This window comes from Molothrus ater, chromosome 5 (assembly GCF_012460135.2).
Source record: "Molothrus ater isolate BHLD 08-10-18 breed brown headed cowbird chromosome 5, BPBGC_Mater_1.1, whole genome shotgun sequence".
In the NCBI taxonomy this organism is placed as follows: Eukaryota; Metazoa; Chordata; class Aves; order Passeriformes; family Icteridae; genus Molothrus; species Molothrus ater.
Window position 1 is genome coordinate 30,823,803 of NC_050482.2, and position 20,696 is coordinate 30,844,498.

General features: G+C 38.5%; 1 long non-coding RNA gene across 1 annotated transcript; it reads left to right on the forward strand.

Annotated features, from left to right (window-relative positions):
* Positions 1-14,528: 14,528 nt before the first annotated feature.
* On the forward strand, positions 14,529-18,289 carry LOC118697549 (uncharacterized). Its single transcript, XR_004981776.1, has 3 exons — positions 14,529-14,551; positions 17,368-17,497; positions 18,222-18,289. It is a non-coding gene; the product is annotated as an uncharacterized LOC118697549 (long non-coding RNA).
* Positions 18,290-20,696: the final 2,407 nt, after the last annotated feature.

Genomic DNA, 20,696 nt, shown 5'->3' on the forward strand with positions numbered 1-20,696 from the left:
TATCTGATGGCTTTGACTAAGATTTCCTCTTTTTGGCTGAAGATAAATAAAATGTTGTGTGTTCCAAAAATGAGATTCTGGATCTAGAGTCTCTTTACATGGAAGACTTTCTGGTCTGACCACATGTCACTCAGCAGAATTTCTTTTTGCAAAGAAATTGGGAGCATTGTCTAAGAGAAAAATCCGTTTACCTTGGGAGGTTTACCACTTTAAACACTGGCCCTAATTTCTTTGCTCATTTTCTATGTTTTATGTTCTGGAGATTTTCTGCATATGCAAACTTATTCAGAACTTAGATGTGTTTTCAGGAAAACACAACTTTAGAGGATTTTTTGGTGTTTTCCTGTTTTTTTCTGACAAACCATGTCTGCACACGAACTTTGGGATTGCTCTATTTTTTTAAACAGCTGGTAGCACAGCTGTGCTCAGAGGAGTATTTAGCAAGTACAGATGACAGGGCAGGTCTAAATTAGTTCCTTGTGTATCACAATCTGTGTCTAGAGTTGAAATGCCCCATAACTAAGTGGGGCATTTGATTTTTAGGTCTATGATTGATCTTTAGAACTATGTGCAAGGACAGTGTGGATTTAACAAATTATTATTCAGTGCTATAATTTAATGATTGGTGAGCCTCAAATATTTTCTCGAGTGACATCATACAGATATTTACAGCAACACACAAAGGCAGTCTGGCCGCCTTTTGCAATTCCACACACCCACCATGGCAAAATGTTGCCCATGGCTTTCTGGATATCTATGCAGTTTTGTGTTAGAATATATGGAGAGCCCAAACATAGTGCAGACCCGTCATGTAAGCAGGTGCCTGTGATATCATTATTTGGTGGATACTCTTCTCTCCACATGGCAGGTAAAGGAGTGCCAGAAAAAAAAGATATCTGGGGGGTTGTCATAGAACTAATCTCAGTCCATTCATCTAGAAGTAATTTGTGCGCTTCTGATGTGAAGTAATTCTGATTCATTCATCTGTTTCTTATGTATTATATTATCAGTACCAGATTTGATTAGAACTGCTGTGCCAGATTCAGTAACTCAGCATCATAAATATGCTGCCTAGTAAACATAGTTTATATTTGAGATAATATTGCATTTCAGCTGATCAAATCCAAATATATTCACAACATTAATTTTATGCTTACAGGAATTCTACCTAGCCTATTTAATATGTCACATGGAATTTAATTCTACTGAGATCAAAAACCTAATCGAATTATCTTTCAAGCTCAGTATCAGTTTTAGAAGTTTTACAGTTACTCATAAACACAATGAAATATTTCTCTGTTCCTATAATTGAACTGCAATAGTCTAATGTTTAATCAATTTTTAATTTAAGATCTGTTGTCTAATTTAAATTGTGTTGTCTAATTTAAATGTGTTTTAGTTGCTATGCTTAGAAATGTATATAAAGGTGTCAATTGCACATATGGACTGGAGAAGTTGCCATAATAATATTTTAACCCTTGTAAATTCTAAGAATACTTGTACCTAGGGGCCTCCTTCGTTCTCTTGCAATGGATGCAAGAGGCTGGTACTGAGGTGTGGAGCAAGGCCACAGCTGAGCCCTGGTTATGGGAGCATGGGGAGAAAATGAAGGCACTGTTCCTGATTAAAGACTGGGACATGGCTGTAGGGAGACAGAGCAAGAGCTGAGCTTCATACTGTTGTAGCGTGTTTTTATATTTCGTAATACTTTGAAGTAGTTTTGTTTTGTATCCCCATATTTTTCCCAAATGGTTTATCCCAAACTGTACCCCCCTCCCTTTACCTGTGTTATCCCTCTCCCGGGATGAGATCATCCCCAAACCCCCACCCTGGCTCTCTGTCAATCACTCAGCATCCCACCCCTCCATCCAGAAGTTTCCGTCCAAGTCATCGAGTGATTAGCCAGAGGCCAGGGGTCAGCCCCCCAAGCCTTGCCCCATACGCTGTCCTATATGTCTGTCCCCCAGTACCCATCCCTTAGGGTCACTTACTGGTCGGTAAAATGTTATCTACTTTTGGTTTCCACCTCCCTTTAAATGTGACCTTGGCAATCTCCCGGGGCTCTTGGCAGGAGGCCCCCTGAGATGCAAGAGCTGCTTTGGGACTCCTAATAAAACCTTGGATTAAACCCTGCTCAGAGTCGGCCCTTTCTCTTCTGCCGATGTCTCTGGTGTCTCTTGTGCTGCACAGGCGACCAGCCCAGGTGCCCTCAGTACCCTCGGGGCACAGAGAGTGTCTCCTTGCCAGCCCAGGTGCCCTCAGCACCCTCGGGGCACACAGACAGTGTCTCCCCCCAGCCCAGGTGCCCTCAGTACCCTCGGGGCACACACAGAGAGTGTCTCCCTGCTGTCAGCCCAGGTGCCCTCAGCACCCTCGGGGCACACACAGACAGTGTCTCCCCGCTGTCGGCCGTGTCGCGGCTGCGCCCCGGTGTCTGCCGACTCAGGACTGGCCCAGAGTTCCTGAGAGGCTCGCAGAGGGACCGAGACATTATACCATAGTTTTTAGCAGCTGATTTGGGAGCTGACACTGCTTTTAATAACCACCTCTAGTGAACCAGCTTGGACTAACACAATGCAAGTGCTTTAGGTAGTCAAGCAGGCCACAAATGGGATGGAAGAGAACCTCTCTGAGGTCATGGTGATCATGTGAATCTGCTGTCTGCTTCCATAAAATATGCAGCAGTTTCAAACTAGTTTGACTCTGAAACCATGCTTTTCTTGGTCTGGTCTTTGCTGAACAACATTTATCAGCTCTGTAATGAGGATCCTTGAACAAACATTACAACTTACATAACAGAACCTTAACTGGAGCTAATTAAACCTGATTGACATGAAATACTAGGAATACAAAAGGCTTATTCTCCAATCAGCCTCATTCTTCAACATTTATTTATTTATTCTTCAAATTTATTTATTTGCTTGTAGAAACTATGTTGGACTGTCTATACAGATACAAGTGAGTTTTTAAAGGATGTTCTAAGTATCACATATGGTTCAAAAAATCTGGGGCAGGAATGCATCCACCGAATTCCTATTTCTATTCATCCATCAAAGTCAGCAAATAAATATGTATGAAAATAACTCTTTTTTTAAAAATTATGCACTCATAATGTATCAGTTATTGGTTGCAGAACACTGTTTTTCACAGTAAATGTTTTTCACAGTAAATATGCAGCTAATATGTTTTCACTTGTCAAAAACTCTTCAGAATTTTATACAAAATAGATATTTTTTAGATAGAGAAGAGGCTATCTGTAGCTAAAAATATTCATTATACTTCCCTTATTTTGATCCAAATAGAGATATATCATGGTGAAAAATTATGACTGAAAAAATGTGTGTTGTGGACAGGGCAGTTGAACCTTGTCATGACACATTCCATGTCCAGACTTCTCTCAGCTTTCTGAGAGTTTGATATGTGGAGGAATGATACATCATAGAAAGCAAGAACCTCCTCCTGAAGTCTTTTTGGATGGGATTCAATATCCTCAGGATGTGTCTCAGACACAGAAGAACCCATATAACACACAGAAATGGTCATAAGCACTGCCAGACAGGCAGAGTCAGGGGAGAAGGATCCTGTCTAGTCTGACAAAGACATCTCTGGATGCCATTTGAGTGGAGTCTCATGAAGAGTATTATTGCAGTACCTTCTTACTGGATCTAAAGGAGTCTAGATAGTACTATAAATGCAGATGATTTTGCTGTTTGGGGTTGGTTTAGTACATTGCCTTCTTCCCCACTTTAGTTATCTTCTACTGCCTGACTCCATGAGATAGGTCATCTTCTCCTCTTGGCTGACTCTGAAACATGTAGCTCTTTCACAGTGAGTGAGCAATTTGTGAGTTTCCTCCAAATCCCAAAGTATGTAATTTGTAAGTGTAGATATTTTTTAACTAGATAATTTTTAATGAAATAATTATTTCATTATACATTCCATTTGTTACTCATCTTTGCTATAAATGGCTCATTCTGTGGGTTGGCTCTATATATATTAGCATTATCTTGAAATATTTGTAATGCTTTTCAAAAATATTTTTTAGGGCTTTTTAATTATTGGAGACCCTATTGCATGCATGTTGAAAATTAAATTACTTTTTTTACTATTTGTTGATTCCTTATACTGTATTGCATATTTATTTCATATTTTATCTCAGTGTGAAATTTTCAAGTACTGGCATGGGAGCAGAATGATTCATGTCATGAGTGTGAAAGAACTAGCTGAGTTTAGTATTCCTTCTTCTAACAGAGGAACACTTCTGGTTTTGTTAATTTTTTTTCCTTTCTTTAAAAAATTGCTTATTTTTTCATGCTAGAATTTTACTTAGGCTCTTAATTGGAAGAAATAAGGTTTTTTGTTTTTTTTTTTAATGCAGAGAACTACTGGAGGAAAAGCAGAAAAAAGCAATCAGAGGCAGAGAGGCAAAGACTCAAGCTAAGCAGCTGTTGAGAATGAAGTGGAAGCAAAATAATTATTTCAGTCAAGGGCTTACAGCCCTTGCAGGAGCACAGCAGCTTCCATGGAGGAGCAGCAGTGGCACTGCCTGCCTACACCCTCTTCTCTCTGCAAGAAACTTACTTTAGTTGTAGAAGATGGGGATCATTGGTACTCCATCTCAAGCAGGAAACACAGTCAGACTGCTAAACCTAGTTTCACATTTAAGGAGCTTAAGAGCCTCTGTTCATGCCTGACATTATTTGTGATAACAATAATCAGCAGCAGAATGATAGCAACAGCATCTTTATCCAAACACCTTCAAAAAATAAAGATAGCTAAAGATCTATGTGGGACTGAGTCATTAAATTCAGGCAGGTTCATGTTCAAGGGCAGTAATTACCGTGTGACTCTTTCTTTTGTATATGTTGTGAATTTGACAAGGCAGTTTGCAAACATATTTCAGAAATAAACATCGTACAAGAGCACAGAGAAAGTGTTTTTGCATGTGTTTCTTTGGTAATCTGAATCTACTTATCCAATGGCAGAAGTCGTCCAGCTGAAAGCATTGACACTGCAATTTTTAAGGGAAAGGCGTTTGCCCACCTTTCATTTTCAGATTAATGTCTTGTCACATAATGCTTTGCTTAAAATGTTAATTGGGTTTGTTTTGTTTTATGTGGATTGGATTTTTTTTTATACTGTTCTCTTAGGTGAGAGGAAGCTTAAGTACACAGAAACAAAGAAAATTAAAATAAAGCAAGTCTGAATTTGTAAGGACAGATGCACTTGTGCTGGGAAGAGAAGGATAAATTACAGTTGTTTTCCATCTCAGAGCTCTGAAGAAGTCTGAATGGTTGTTCCACAAACACCTCTCAATAAAGTTTCCTCTTCTGAGGCAATGTCTGCTCCCTGGCTGAGTTCTGTGTTCAGTCTGCCAAACTAATACATCAAACACATCCACAGCTCACAGCTGCCATTGTCCTGGCACCAAGTGAGAAAGGAGAGTGGAGGGACCATGACTGAAATGCTCAGCATGCTTCATCTCTTCCAAGCACAAGTTGCAGATGGACGGTGCAGAGAGAAGGTGCCTCTGTCTCCCTCTGTCCCTCCTCCTCAGTCTCTTCAGTTCCAGACACCCTGGACATACCTGACCTCAACCATGTGCCCAGGACCCTCCCATTTAATTCAGGTCCTTTGCCCAATCTCGCAATATAATCCTTGTCCAAGACCTTTCACTTTTTCCTGAGCCTTCCCAGTTGAGTTCCCCAGCCTTTTCACCAAAGTTCTGCAACTCCATTTTTTTGTTGCTCCATGAACAACTTTTTCTCATTTATGGCAGTTTCCATACCAATACATAGTAAGGGAAAAACTGAAACTGGCAGAAGCAAAAGTATTTTTAATTCTAAACTCTCCTCGCAGACAAGTGGATTATTAAATTCTTGCTCAGAGTGGTCTGATAACTAATAAGCTATGTCCCCCACCTGCTTTGCTGGTAGAGACAAAGAAGTACAGAATCCTTGTACTGGAACACCTCAGAGGAGAACAGTTGTTTCAAACTCTGGCTTAACTCAGTTGCTTGTCCAAAACACCTCAAACTAGGAGCAGTTTAGGGGTTTTTTTTCATTATATGGTCTGTTGTTTCAAGGATCAGGCGGGCTATCATAATGATTTTATTGGACCTTAGTGTATGTTAATCCTGTCTGGAGCCCTCTGCTGCTCAACATTTCTTCTGTGGTTCCTCCTTTGTGCAATGGCTTGTAGTCAGCAGAGACAGAGCTGTGGTGCCTCTCTTTAAATAGAAACATTTGCTTCCTTTGGTGCAGAGCTGGTGGCTCACATCTTATTTCATCAATTATTTTGCCACTCTAAACTTTGGGACAGTTTTATATATAAAACAAAAATATGTGCTTTTTTTTTTTTTTTTTGGTGGCCATGAAGTAATTAGACACAAACAGAACTAATAGCAATTGCTAGCAAGTGATGCAGGCAGGATCAGAATAGCTCAGTAGCCCTCAGGAGTCTAGGAAAAATGTCTGTCAGTCCAGTGCTAACAATGTTTAGAGATAGGTTTGTAAGCTGCTTTTTTTGCTTCTGTGGCAGCGTATCAATAACATTGGATGAAAAATGAGGGGAGACAAAACATGAACCCGTAATTAATAAGGAAATTTCTTAATGCAAATAACCATTTTAATACAAACCAGTGAGGTTTCTGACTTCAGTGCAAGTGTGTGCAATGCCTGTTGTCATATCCTTACACAGCCATGGAAAGGCCAATGCAGAATTTATGCTAAAGTCTGTGATTAACAAGTCTTAGTAGTCCCTTGAGCAAACACAAAATATTTTTGTTATTGGACTAATAAGCAAATCTTGACTACAGTAAAAATATCTTTGGTCATATAAATCTAAGTGAGGATGAAATGTGAATAAACAGTGAGTTTGTGTATATAAATCCCAGATGGCTACCAACAATTTTGCTATAAAATATTTATATTTCATAAAGTCATGTTTTTATAATTTTGTTCCATTTCCAATTCCACACTCTTTTTTTTCCCTTGCTGTATTCTATATTTTGAATATTGCTTGGGCAATTAAACAGACAAAAATGCACAAAGTAATAAAGGGTTTGTTCCTGGCCTAATTTTTTAAGGACTTGTATCTTTTGCCATATAGAATTTTTTTATTTTATGTCTGTCTTCAAGTCACTCTCTTCAGTACTGAACCTGAAAGAAAATGATTAATCATCTAGAGAGTAAATTTACTGGAAATATTTAATAGCTATTGGGGCTCTGTGAAAAAGCATCCCACTGACAGTGCTGCCTGTGCATTTCTCTCTGAGATACTCCTCCTTCCACTCTTCCTACTTGTTTGTTACAAGTGAGACTGGCAGAAAAAGAGAAAGACAAAAATCTCTGCTTCAGAAATTGAGGCTTTCCCCTGGCTAGAGGTTTTCTTGATGATCTATTGTGAGCAACTCTAACAAGCCAGCTTCTTGCAGGAAAAGACCTGAACATCTGTAAATCACTCTAGCACTGGGATGCCAAATCACCAACATGACATTGCTTCCTCAGGCAAGAAAAGTTACCCTACACCTGAGGAGTGACTGTCACTGGCAAACCTTGACACCCTCATCCCTGGGTAGCCACTGCTGTGTCTCCCTTTGTTTCTGGTTCCAAACCAGTGTCCTCTGGGTCATGTCACCTGCTCCAGTGCAGGCCTGAGGCAGGCCCTCTACCTTTTTTTTTCCCCTGTGATTCCAAGTAAGGAGAATACATGAGTAAATCAAAAGTCTCAGAAAACAACACAAATACAAGGAAGTTATAGTTACATTTGTTCCTTCCAATGTCCCGAAGAAAATACCAAATGGTCTTTCACTCAGGACTAGTTTTAGTTGGCCACACTTGTGGGGATGGTCTGTGCAAAGCTCGCTGTATTATGAAAACTTTTCTTCTGCTTTCTGTATATAGTTTCTCTTTCTTTATGGTTTTTTTTTTTTTTGGTTTATTGGTTGGGGGTTTTTTGTTAGGTTAGGCTTTTTGTTTTGTTTTTGCTTGTCTGTTTTGCTTCTTTTTCTTTTGAGATACTCTCTTCTTCTACTTTGTAATATTACCTTCATTTGCAAAGACTATTCAGTTTGATTGTTCATTTAATATTCTTGTATTCTTGTATGGTTTGCCAGTAACGAAAATTAGATGATAGCTCCTTTAAGCTATTTTTTTTCGTTTTTTAACTACACTGGAAATGTAAATACTTGCATTTGTAGCCATGCAACTTCAGTATGTAAATTAAAGTGTCTTGGGAAACTCACTACACAGCACAGGCTTCCCCATGCCACAGACAAACCTGAGAATTGAATAGTTTTTGAACTACCCTCAGAAGTTCTGCAAACTATACACAGAATTCACAAGCAATTTCCCATTGCCATTTGAGATTTTATGATGATGTGGTCCTATGTAGGACTTGGAAGCTGGCAGATTGGGCTTTTTCAGTCTGGATGATTCTGCTACTAAATAAGTGATGGAAGCCTCCATCCAGTTCTTGTTCCATTTTAACAGGAAGACATGGTGCAGGGGATCCAGTGGCTCAATTTAAACAAGAGGACTTATTACAACTTTAGCACTTTTAGCAGAACACATTCCTCTTTCTTTAGTGCAATGACATCTTCACTATTCTCCTGTTGACGTTTGCTTGAGACAATGGTTTGTAGTTGTTGATCAGACTGAGTCATCACTGAGCAAAGGAATGAAAAATGCTCCTAAACAAGGGACATAAGACCTAGATAAGCACAGTGATTATAGATACTATTTCATAGATATCTATTGTTTAAAGTCATCTTACCTTTTTCAGAATAATCTCCCTACAGGGATCTTTGTAGATTTAAGTAGTTTTTATGGTTTTATTCTTTATTGTACATGCTTAATGACAAGTCCTATTAAATTTTTTATTCATATTTAATTGATGGAGAGTTAAAATCTGAGTCTTACAGCTAGGTGTGGTCTAAATGAACATTCTTTGTTTCAAATGGATGACCACAGTTATAGTTGCCCTGTCCTGAACTTACTTGCATTTGTTTCTTTACTTTCTCTAAATAAGATAGAAGTTTCAGATGTTTGCTCTACTGATGAATTAGATTAGAGATTAATCTCATTCTTGGCTGCTGTAAACTGAATGGGGAGCATGGAAGAGGCTTGTTGAACTGATTATCAATATTTCCTCTTTGCAATTAAACAGTATATGTTATTAGTGGTCTTTTAGGCAATTAGAACCTGCTTCATAAACCTCTCAGAAGAGTAGATGTGAATTATATGATGACTTCATAAATCTGAGGATCAATAAGAGAAATAAGTCTGAATCTTAATTACTAATTGGTTAATTAAATTAAAGATTACAGATTAATTTAACTGTTGAGATTGGGATTATATGCTTGTACCATATACACAAAGGGTATTACATTCAGAGATTCACACAGTCTTTTGCTGTCTTCTGTTCTAAATTATGAATTCACAAGTCAGAAATTGAGAAATCTCTTCCTACAATGCTATTATTAAAGGCTCATAAGCATGGACATCTAAGAAAATATTTCAGCTGCTTATGATAATGCTTACAACTATGGAAGGATGTCTGAAACATATCCTTATATGTCAAAAATATTTTCTCTGTGTCTTTGTCATTCTTGGCTCTCTAGAGGAGAAAACACTCTCTTATTCCTCAGCACAATTTAATTTTTTTCAGTATCAGGAATGTTTTTGAAGCATAGTAAGCGTAACAGACTTGAAAATTTAAACTTTGTAGAGGGTGCCAGAGGTATCTATGCTGATGATGGAGAGATTGTGTACTATCTCCCCCTGCATGGTTTTTTGAGAACCATCAAGTACTATTAAAAGGACTTTTCCTCCATTTTGAAATTGCATGGAAAACCCCAAATTCAACTAAAAAAAATAACAGTCACAGAAAGAAAAAATTATTATTTGTAAGAGAAGACTGGAGTGAAACACAGCAGGAACATAGATGTGGCCTGGAAAGGGATAGTTAGCTGCCACCCTTCAGACCTCCATCTGTGCCACATAATACAGTTTGCACTGTGAATTTGCTTAGTTTCTGAGCACTGCTGTTCCCCAGACCCTTCTTCAGTGCATGCTTAATAGTGCTACAGTAAAAAAAGCATGGCTTCTGTCCTTTGAGAAAACATGTTTGGGATTCATAAAGAAATTATTATTATGCCTTTTTTGCCCTCCCTCTGCTGGTAGCTTAAAGCTTTCTCAGGATTGTGTAGTGGATCAAGCTCCATGCCCAGTGCAAAGCAGTTGTTTCAGTCTTTCAGCAGTGGGAGGGACATCTGCCTCCTAAATATGTACACTAAGCTTGTCTCCAGGGAGGAGATCCACTTTTGATACTCTGATCTGGCCAAGGCCATTTTCACAGGAAGGGGCAGCATCAGCAGACTGTGGATGAGCTGAGAGGCAAAATCCAGTTTCCTTTAATGAAATACATGGTCAGAAAAGTCCAGAGACTTTTCTAGGGAAAGTCTAATGTTGGGTTTCCAGTGAAACAGATGTCTAATAATTTTCCCCTGTAACTACGAGGTAGTTTGTTTTGGGGCTTGTATTAGTGGATATTAGATAATATTAGATATTAGATAATAGAGACATGCTCTTATAAAGTGTCTAAAGCCTCTGGGATAGCCCACTGACAGTATAAGGAGATGAGCCTCAGTGTGGGGAATCTGCCTTCCTGATCATGGTGTTTCCTACACAGATTCCACTTCAAACTTAGATCCCTTTTTGTGTAGACTTTAGAAGGCCCAACTAGTTATATCAGTCACTTTGTCATATACAGGTAGGAAGTGCCAACCTCCAGAACAGGATTTGGGTTATGAATTCCCAGAGATGCCTAAGATCTCCTGTCCCTTCTTTTTCAGGGGAATTTCTCTGTTGGTTAGGCAGTCAGCTCCCTCTAGAGCTCGGTGCTTTGTGTATCCTCTCTGAGACACTGACTTGGGCTTTGGAGGACAGGAGGGCCATGAACATTGTATGAAAGACAGAGGCCTGAAAGTCAGGTGCTGCAAAAAGTTCTGATCTTGAGTTTTGTCATATTGGAGATGAGCTCAGGGAGTTCATTAATACTGAGAAGTCTGGGTGAGAATATTTACCCTTGGCTGGAGCAAATTCTCGCTTTTGACTGAAGCATTTAGACATAGAGGTGGTGCAAGTGGTTGTGTCCACCCAGTACTCCTAGTGCCTGTGCTCAGGTGAGCAGTTTGAGCCCTCTGAGCTCTTCTGACAGCCAGACTGAAAGCCTCTACTCCAGACATCAGAGTGAAGGGAAGAAGAATATCCCTATCCTTTTCCTGTGGAAATGGTTTCCAGCCATGGGCATTGGTGAATTACCCAACCCACATGGCTAGTCAGCTTCTCATTTTTGAAAATTGATTTTATCTAGTTTGCTGTGTTGTAATTGGTATTCATTAACAACCAGAATGAAATAACATAAAAATTTCCTCAAACCAGTAATTCGAAGGGTCATCTGCAGGGTAAATGCATCCAAGGATGCATGCTTTGATTGTTAAGATCATATCGCATAAAATTTATTTTGGAGCAGGGTGTAAGTCCTGAAATCTCAGAGCAGGTTTTACAGGAGGGATGTATACATGCATCTCCAAATTACACATTTCATCCTTATGGTTTACCCTTTTCAAGATTTACTGATTTGTACTGTGCAGAAAAAGGCTTGATGACAAGGTCCATGAATATGCTTCTCTTGGGAAGATATATTCACCAGCTCCCTGTGTTTATAAGAATTACCATAAAATAGTAATGTATCCTCCAGACTAGAAAAGCCTTTTAAGTTGCATTATTTTTCCCATTGAGAGCCTTATACTATTATTCAGTACATTATTGACCCAGCATGCTCACAATTTAATGGATAAAGATAATATTCTCATTGTATTTATTTTAATATCTTTTTTAAAAAATACATAATTTCTCATTATGCTTTTAACAAATTTATAGAGTGTCCCCAGAGAACTTCCTTGTTGTGCTTTGTTCACACTTCCGGTGTGATGAAATTATTCAGATTACTTATCAGTGCACTTCTGATGCATGGTGAGAAATGATATAACAAGAGAAATTCTCTATGTTAACAGATAAGATGGAAAGGATCAAAAAGGATGGCATTCACCCTGGTGTAATAACATAGATTCCAGGAGAATGGGTCCCTTGTATATTCCAAAGCCTTGTCTCAGGCGAAATTTAGTGGCAGAATAACATCATTGTAACGAAATACCATATTTTGAAAACAGGTTTGAGAAAAAGGCAAAACAGAAAAAAAATCTCCTTAGAGATTACTTACATTCCAAGGGTTTAATGTCAGAAGGAACCTTTTATTATAAAATGAAATCTGGTCAAAAATTTAAAAATTTGTTTTTTTAGTGAAAGCAATTTGATGAATCCAAAGCACATTTTTGAGGTGAAGGGTTTGGTCATACAATTTTGGTGGATTCCATCACTGCATTCCAGTTTGGGATAGGAAAAAAATTTGAAAAGTGAAAAAATGTTCTGGCATAGATAAGCCTTTTTCTCTTCAAGTCAGCTGACCTGCCAAGATTTGTTAGCCTCATTGCTGTCTCTGAGCTACCCTTTATTTCTATAGAAGATAGAAGAGCCAAATCTTAAAGACTGTTTTAAGAAAACCCTTTTAAAATATCTTTGCAAAAATAGGATGCTGCAAAAAGGTATGTGATTTTATCTAATTTTATAAACCTCAGCATTTTAAAATGTATTTGAATGTAGTGAAAAAACCTTTATGATTTCAGAGAAACTGAAAATCTAATGTTAAGCAAACTGATATTTTAGTTGCGAGTCGGTGCAAAATATGGTCTATGATAATGCTTTGTATGATAATGTCTTTTCAGAGGTTTTTGGCTGTGTTGTTTTTTTGTTGTTTTGCTATTGGATCTTAGATGTATTCTGCAATATTTTATGTTCTTAAGCATGTGAAAATCTGAGAACTTTGTCTATTTTTTTCTCTTATCTTGCACAATATTATTTGTTTTTACTCTTTAAACTTCTGAAAAATCTGAGATTTCTTTTGCAAGTGTCATGGCTTGATTTGTTACATAGCTCTTCTCCTTAACTGTTTGAGCTCTTTAGTGAAAGAAAAGAGACAAGCAGCAAAGCTGTAGATACTTTGAACACAATTGTTTGTTCTTCTTTCTTCTACTGTCAGACTCTGCTTTCTTCTGGTGATGCAAATCATACATTTATGGACAGACAAATATCTCAACTTTATGTAAAAAGCAGGATGTTTATAGAGCCATTGAGGATACATTCAGTGGGAAAGAAATAAGTGCTTCTGCTGCTAATTTAGGATCACATTAGGTCTTATTCTTATCTGGGCAGCCAGAAAGCTTTTGAGCATTGCTGGCACAATGACAAAGCCTGGTTCTGTTGGTGTTGGATACTGCTCTGTGGACGTTGCTCAGGCAGAAGTGGATGGCAGGGCATAAAACAAAGGCAGAGTAAATATTTGTACTTTTCTCTCTTTGGCAGCCTAACTGGGGGGACAAAGGGGAGAGATTTGGCTCCAACCATGTTTGAGCTTCTTCAGGATTTCTGTCCGGAGGAAGAGACTGTAAAGGGAAAACATGTTTTCTGTTTAGCAACATGCTGTCTGGAGATATCTGGAGAAAAGCTTCAGCAGCTGCTGCCTCCCCTTGCATCCTACAGCCAGGGTGTTCAGCCTGGGGCAGAGCTGAGGCACAGAGACTGCATGGCTCTCACACTCTGAAGGGCACTCCATCCTCCATAGCCCTTTGTCTGAAGTCAGGTTGGAGTCTTTCAGTTAATTTATTTTCTTTGTAACTATTCAAAAGCTCCCTGCATCAAAGCAGGGAGTGCAGGTGCTGTGTCCTACCTGCACTCCCCACCAGGCCAGGAGGGGAGCATTGATGTGTTGGTGAAGAGGACACTATCTAGCACAGAGTAGGTCTTGTTCTGGAAGACACTGAGTGCACCCATTTCTCTTTGTGTAAACCCATCTCTCTTCAGAGATGTGAGGTGTGGTTTCCAGGTCCTCAAGTGCAGACATTCAGTCTGTAAACACTGAAGAAGTGGTCTGACTACTTGGCTATTGAGACAATCTTTGGATCCATCCGAAAAAGCCAAAGCTGCTGGTGCATTTGACCTGCTCTGCTCTGGGAGCAATATCAGAACTGCTCTTTAACTTACCTGCTAAAGTGAAAGACTCAGTTTTGTCTCATGCCTTTTGTTCTTTACTGCCTTCAGCAGTGGGGTTTCTTTTGGGCAATGAGCACCAAACAATGCAACAAAATTCCCTGTGCGCCTTGTGCTGACAGATAATGTTGCCTTTATAAAATGCCATGTGATAAGGCAGAGAGTTGCATGCTATGTAAGAATGGCAGCTCCAGAGGAGGAGTGAAATTTGGTTTAATTTCTAATATGTTTTGGTGGTGGTTTTTGTAGAATATACCTCACTTCCCTCCCAGATCATGGGTAAAAGTTCAAATGAGTTCTGAACAGGGATGACAGCCACTGTTTTCCTCCTCTTTATCTCCAAGCAGTCCAGAGTGGATGAGTAATGATTTTGTTCCAAGAAGGTACTGTGCATATCATCTCTCATATATTCTGTTCTTTTGTTTCTGCATCATACAGGCAGAGCAAGGAGCAGTGGGAGTGGGAGGACAAATTAAATGAATAGTTTGGAGATGCTAGTCCTCACATCTGAAGGATACACTTTTGGGAAGTTCACATTTTAAGGAAAAAAAATATCACATTTGCTGCACCAAACTTAAATGTTGGGGTTAGGAAAAGATGGCAAACTTCCCTGTTCATTCCTGTGGTTAGCTTCTTTCCTAGGGGTAGAGGTATGTGTGACAAGGCACAGAAAACTGTTGCAACACAGCAAAATCATCATCTAATCCAGTGATTTCAGAACATGTGTTGACCCTTGGTCGCCTGGACACAGTCCCAGACCTGCTAAAACTTCTTTGTTGAAAGCAGTAGGAGCTAATAGGTGTCATTAAAATGCTGTGTAATGGGTGTCCTGCTTCCCTATAGTTACTGCATCAGTCAATATTACTCACTATGGAGACACAGCAGTGTCCTAGTTTCAGCCAGGACAGGATTAATATTTTATGGTAGCTGGGAAGTGGGCATGGCCAGGCCCTAATATTATTTGATACCATCTCATGTCACTTGCGAGGGGCAGGAGTAGGAGACTCTCTCGTTGTGGAGCACAAAGCACTCCAGTGTTGTTTTACTTTCCATGTAAATGCTTTCTTTGTCTTATACCTTTTGTTATTGATACTGTTGCTGTTACTGTTTGTTTTCTTATCTAGTTGCTGTTTCCACTTCTGATCTCAGCCTGTGGTTTTCACTTCGTGCCTCCAGTTCTCAAGTCCATCCCAGGAGCAGTAAGGGGGAGGGGAAGCAGGGGAGAGAGTGAGCAGCACCTGGTTTGGGAGAGTTTCAGTGAGAGAACTGAATTGGGGAGTACTATTCCTAAACCACAAGCAGTAAAAACAAGAAACATTTATTTTCCTTAAAATGTAAACTTTCCAAAAGTGTATCTGTTTTCAAACACCAAAATGTTTGGCTTGATTGTAAGAACTCCTCAGTTTATTGTGAAATGAAAATAGTCTATTAATATAAAAGGCTACTCACTCCTGTATGTTTACCAAATCTTTGCCATAGGCAGTGAAAGTCAGTGGAAAAACCCCATACTGATACACAGAAAAGAAAAAAAACCTGACAAATGCCAAAATATGCCAGGCTATATGTGTGTAAACACAATAGGTTATTTTGCTTGCATCAGAGAATAAACATTATCATAGGGCTTGATTTGTTTTCTCAGCCTTTGTCTGCAGCTAAGGTAGAAGCTCAGTGTCTACTATGGCAACAGAAATCTGTGCTTGTGCTGGATAATTTCCATCAAAACTCCTGCATTGCCTCCATGGGTTGAAGCCCAGTGTGTGAAAAGGCCACTGGCTATTTGTAGCCTTGTCATGTCTTGTTCTGCTCAGAGCAAATCTGGATGTGTGTGATGCCGTGTTTTAAACCCTGACAGCTGCTGTCATTTTGTGAGAGCTCCTGCAGGAAACTAGAGTTTCTGCAGGAAATTATAGAGCTCTCTAGAGAAAATTTTATTTCTTGTAATTTTTTCCAAAATAATTTTCAAAAACAGTTTTGCACAGAAAAAGGATTAGATTTTGATCATATTTACTCTCATTTAATCCAGTGATGTAAACAATCCCCATAATCCAAAAAATCTATTAATGAAATGATAGCTACATGAGCAAGTTGGACATGAGCCTAACCTGCTCCTTTCTCTTTATCACCCTGCCTGGCTCCAGCCCCACAGATATGAACTTTCTGGAAGCTTCTCTGCATATTGCAATCTAATCTTCTTTTGGAGCTTTCAGAAACTTGATTCAAACCTAAACAAGAGACTTTCCTGCCATTTCAACACCAGAACTCTCTTTCTCCCACTGTGGTTCGCTTCCATTCCCTATATTTTGTTTTTTGACAAGTGGACAAAACAGTTTCAGTGTATTAGTCCTTTCATCCATGTAAATACTGGAGTAGTTCTAGCATGCATATATATATATATATATATATATATATATATGCATATGCACTGTTACACTGTCATGGAAAGGATAAATGCTCCTTGTGACTTTCTTAAATTTGGAAAATGACAGTTTCAAGCAAGTGAATCTTTTTGTGGAAGGCTTTATTAAGGGGGAAAAACAGGAATGAGAAAAGGATTTTAAACTTTGCCTCTAACTTGGACGAAGGCACTACTCCTTAATTAGGTTTGTCATTCAGAATCTTTGTTTTTGAGAGCTGCTGCAACTAGTAGAAGTGGATTTAACTTGGTTTTTAATTTTAAGAAAGAAAGAGGTGACTTCCTCCATTACATTTCCAACCTCTTATATTTGCTATCTTATGGTCTCAACTCTCACCCTAGAAACCAAGGGTACTGACTCACTGGCCATAGCCTATCCCTCCAGGAGACAGACCAGATTCAGCCTGGTTTCATCTGGGGACACTCTCCCTCCTCTCCTCTTGTTTCCCTGCCCCACACCCCGAGTCATCAATGTGGGTGTTTGACCAAGAGATTCTTTTGACCTGATTTAGGCTGAAAAACATATTAAGTGTATGCCTACACCACATTAAACAGCTTTCAACCTAGGCAAAGGTTGGGTGCCATCACTCCTGTTTAAGCCACTGAGAAGCCATGGAATATGGCAGAGTGAGATGAAAGGCTATTCTTAATGGCAACAAGAAGAGAAAAAATGTGTTAACATGGGTGTAGCTGAGACTCTGGGGATCCATTTTTAAAAAATAAATGTATAAATGTAATTCTGTTGTTGATTTTTTTTTGTTTTTTTTTTTTTTTCTTTTACTTTAGGAACTGTGAGAAGATGGAAGAGGCAAATGAGCCAGAAATAGTGACTTTATGACAGTTCTTGTCTGTGGGAGGTTATTTCTTGAGAATTATCACTGACAGGATGTTTTTCTAATGATGCCAGTAGTAGCAGGTATACTCATGCCCATAAGCTGCAAATTGTACCTCTGGAGGTGTGCAAGCATAACATAAAAAGGAAATACTTTTGATAAGAATAACAGAGTTTGGATTGTCCTTCACAGAAAATAAAGAGCAACTGTAATCTGAAAATCTTAAATCAGGAACTGTGACTAAAGATAGAAGACACAGTAGCAACATGTTCTGGCAGCTGGAAAAGGGGCTAGATAGGTCATACAGCATGTGTTGCAAAGTTACAAACTTCAGTAAAAACCATACCACCATGTCTTTTCTATTGCTGGTAAGCCCAAGTAACCTAAATTTTGCTGTGTAGAAAACATAAAGCAATTAAAAGACTGGGATTTGTGAAGATCTTGAAATGTCATACAGCCTGTTGGTCCTCTCCTCTCAGCAGGCTCAAGGACTTCAACATTGTTCTTGGCAGATGTTGACTGGTCCTGAAGACAGCTCTAGAAAAAGGGCAGTGACCACATTAGTTGATCTACTTCAGCTCCCACCTGTCCCTTTTTGTTTAATGTTTAAGACAAGTCTGCTTTTGCAATTTTAGACCATTATATCTTCTTCTAGGCAATATGAATAGGGAGAGAAAATTTCTTTATTCTTTGGAACAGCCTTTTATGTACATTATGTTTTTGAGATATTCATATATGTGAAGCCAGTTAAATTTTCATTGCTCTTATAAATAACCCCAGCTCTCTCACTCTTTCCTTCTTTTCTAGATTTGATTTCTATTGTTGGACAGCTCTGGACTTTCCTGTTTATTTGCATTTTTATTGGAAGTGCTGCCCAAAATTTGTCCCTTTTCTAGTCTTGTCTTACTAACAAGGAAAATGGTCTTGCCACACTTGAGTAAATCAAAATGATTATTTAATCTCTCTTTCAGAGTCAAAAGCATTCAGTGTAAAACTGAAAGGGAAGGATTTAAGAATGCATTCAGTGGAACATAAGCCTTCAATTAATTTGCTGTATTTACTTCCTTCCTAAGAATAGAACCTGATTAAATGTATCCTTTTCCTCATTGGGCTAAGTAAGGCATTTCTCTGCAAGTATTAGTAAATTCTATAACTTATTTTGTTGTAAATTGGTTTTGAGAAAATGGAAATAACTTTTCATCCAAAAAACTCTAAACAATTTATCTTGTTCGGCATAACAAAGCAAGTTGTAATTGTGGCTACTGCTCTCAGAAAAGGTTAACAGTGGACTAACATGATGAGAAAATTATGTGCTGCCTTCAAACAAGGCATATTTATGTGTTTCCTCTGAAACACATAAGAGCATTTATAGCTCCTATATAAAATACTAGGGTGAAAATTTGAAACTTGCTGAAGTCTTGAATTCTTCTTTGTAATCTTGAACATTCTAGAAAATTACTGATGTGATTTTTTACTGTCACAGATTAAGTACAAAGGAAAAAAGAAAGAAAACATAACTGTTATTTTCATGGAAGACCAACTACTGCTGAATTTCCACACTTCCCTGATTCAAAAAAAAAAAAAAAAAAAGAGTTCCAAAAAAGTAGAGTAAAATATCCAGAAATTAATATAAATACATGGCATGGTGACTTAGCAACCAATAATAAGGTGTCAAACTTCTTTGATTCTATCCAAAATAGAGGACCAGTAAGACATTTTATTGGTAGCACTGAGTAGGTGGTAACACCAAGGTTTCCATTTAATTGACTAGGTTTTCTGTAACAGAGTTGCTTTGAGTCCCCTCTGACACCTGTGGGAGTAGGTAATTATTCTGTTAAAAAAATGAAAATATCACATTAATCAAGTCTCAGGCACTGTTCAAGGCCCAAATCAATACCTACTTAGTGAGGGGATATATAAATAAAACCAGTACATGCATATAAAACTCCACTCTTTAGGGACATATTAACCTGAAAAGTTTTTACTTATCAATACATAGCGCAGTAAACAGCATAAAATGGTGAAACGATCTTTGAAGGAGATGACGGCGTTCTTATGTGACTTTTATGCATGTTCTTCCCACAACTAGCACTTTGTTTTGACTAGAAATTAAAGGAGTCTGAGGAGTGTGAAAGCTTCAGTCTCAGAGCAGGAGATTCCCTCTCTGGGGAGGATTTGTTTCGAGGGAATTGCTTCGCAGGTCTGTTCTTTGGCATGGCCTCAAAAATAAAAAAAAGTAAGCTTGGGAAGAGGGTTGGCAAACTCTGGAAAAATGCAGCCATGGCTGAGGGATGACTTCAGATGGCTTCACTACTGAAAGAAAATGTGTTGTGGAGCTGCATCCTGTCATAAACAGTCCTTAGGAAGGAGGACAGAGGTAACTGTGCTTTCTCAGAGAGTAGGTTCAAATTTTCTCAGAGCGTAATGCCAATCTCAGGAAATTACAGCATATGGAAACAGAACCAGTAGTAATCATGTGTAGCCCAGGATCCATTTTGCTATTTGTGATTTTACATTGTGTGCAGGAGTAAATGTAGATGGCTTTGAGAGTGTTTGAAATCTCTAGCAAGTTCAGCTGAGAGACTTGGTCCAGCTAATGCTTCTTAGTTTAAATCAGGGAGAAAAGGGATGCAAGCATCAAGCACCTGTGGCCCAGGTAAGTGCTCTGATTGTTCAGAAGTGAACTCTCTTTGGTGATATTTTCTCCACATGAAAGTCTTCCTTTGCATCAGATTGAGAAATCTTGTCCATTAATAGAAGGAATTTCATATTTGATGGATCAGCATTTTCTCACTTAACATTTTATTGAGCAATTATTAATCTTTAATGCCTAAATATTCCTCCATTTCTTTAACTCAATTACATGTTTATCTCCCAACTCTGCAAGTCTAACAGCTATTTGTGCCTGTTTGCATCAGAGTAGCTCAAGTGAAGTCAGGGGGAATACTCCTTGGCCTAAAATTATTCATGATTTATACTGCTTGTAGAGCTTGCAGTAAGGAAACAATAAGATGCATTATTCTAAACTTTGTATGTGTGCATAATTTAGAGGGGTAATTTTTTTGTTAAATATAAATGAATGATGAATAAAGCCCTTAGTGGAATTAATTTTTGAATATGTCCTCCTTTTATTCATTCAAGCATCATGCTTCCTTGTTGCAGTTGAAACTAAATAGCATTGTCAACCAGATGATAGAGAAATTAGGGAACACTATTTCATGTGAGACAGTAGGAGCTGTCTGCATGGATAATATAATATCACTACAGGATTTTTGCTCTGAA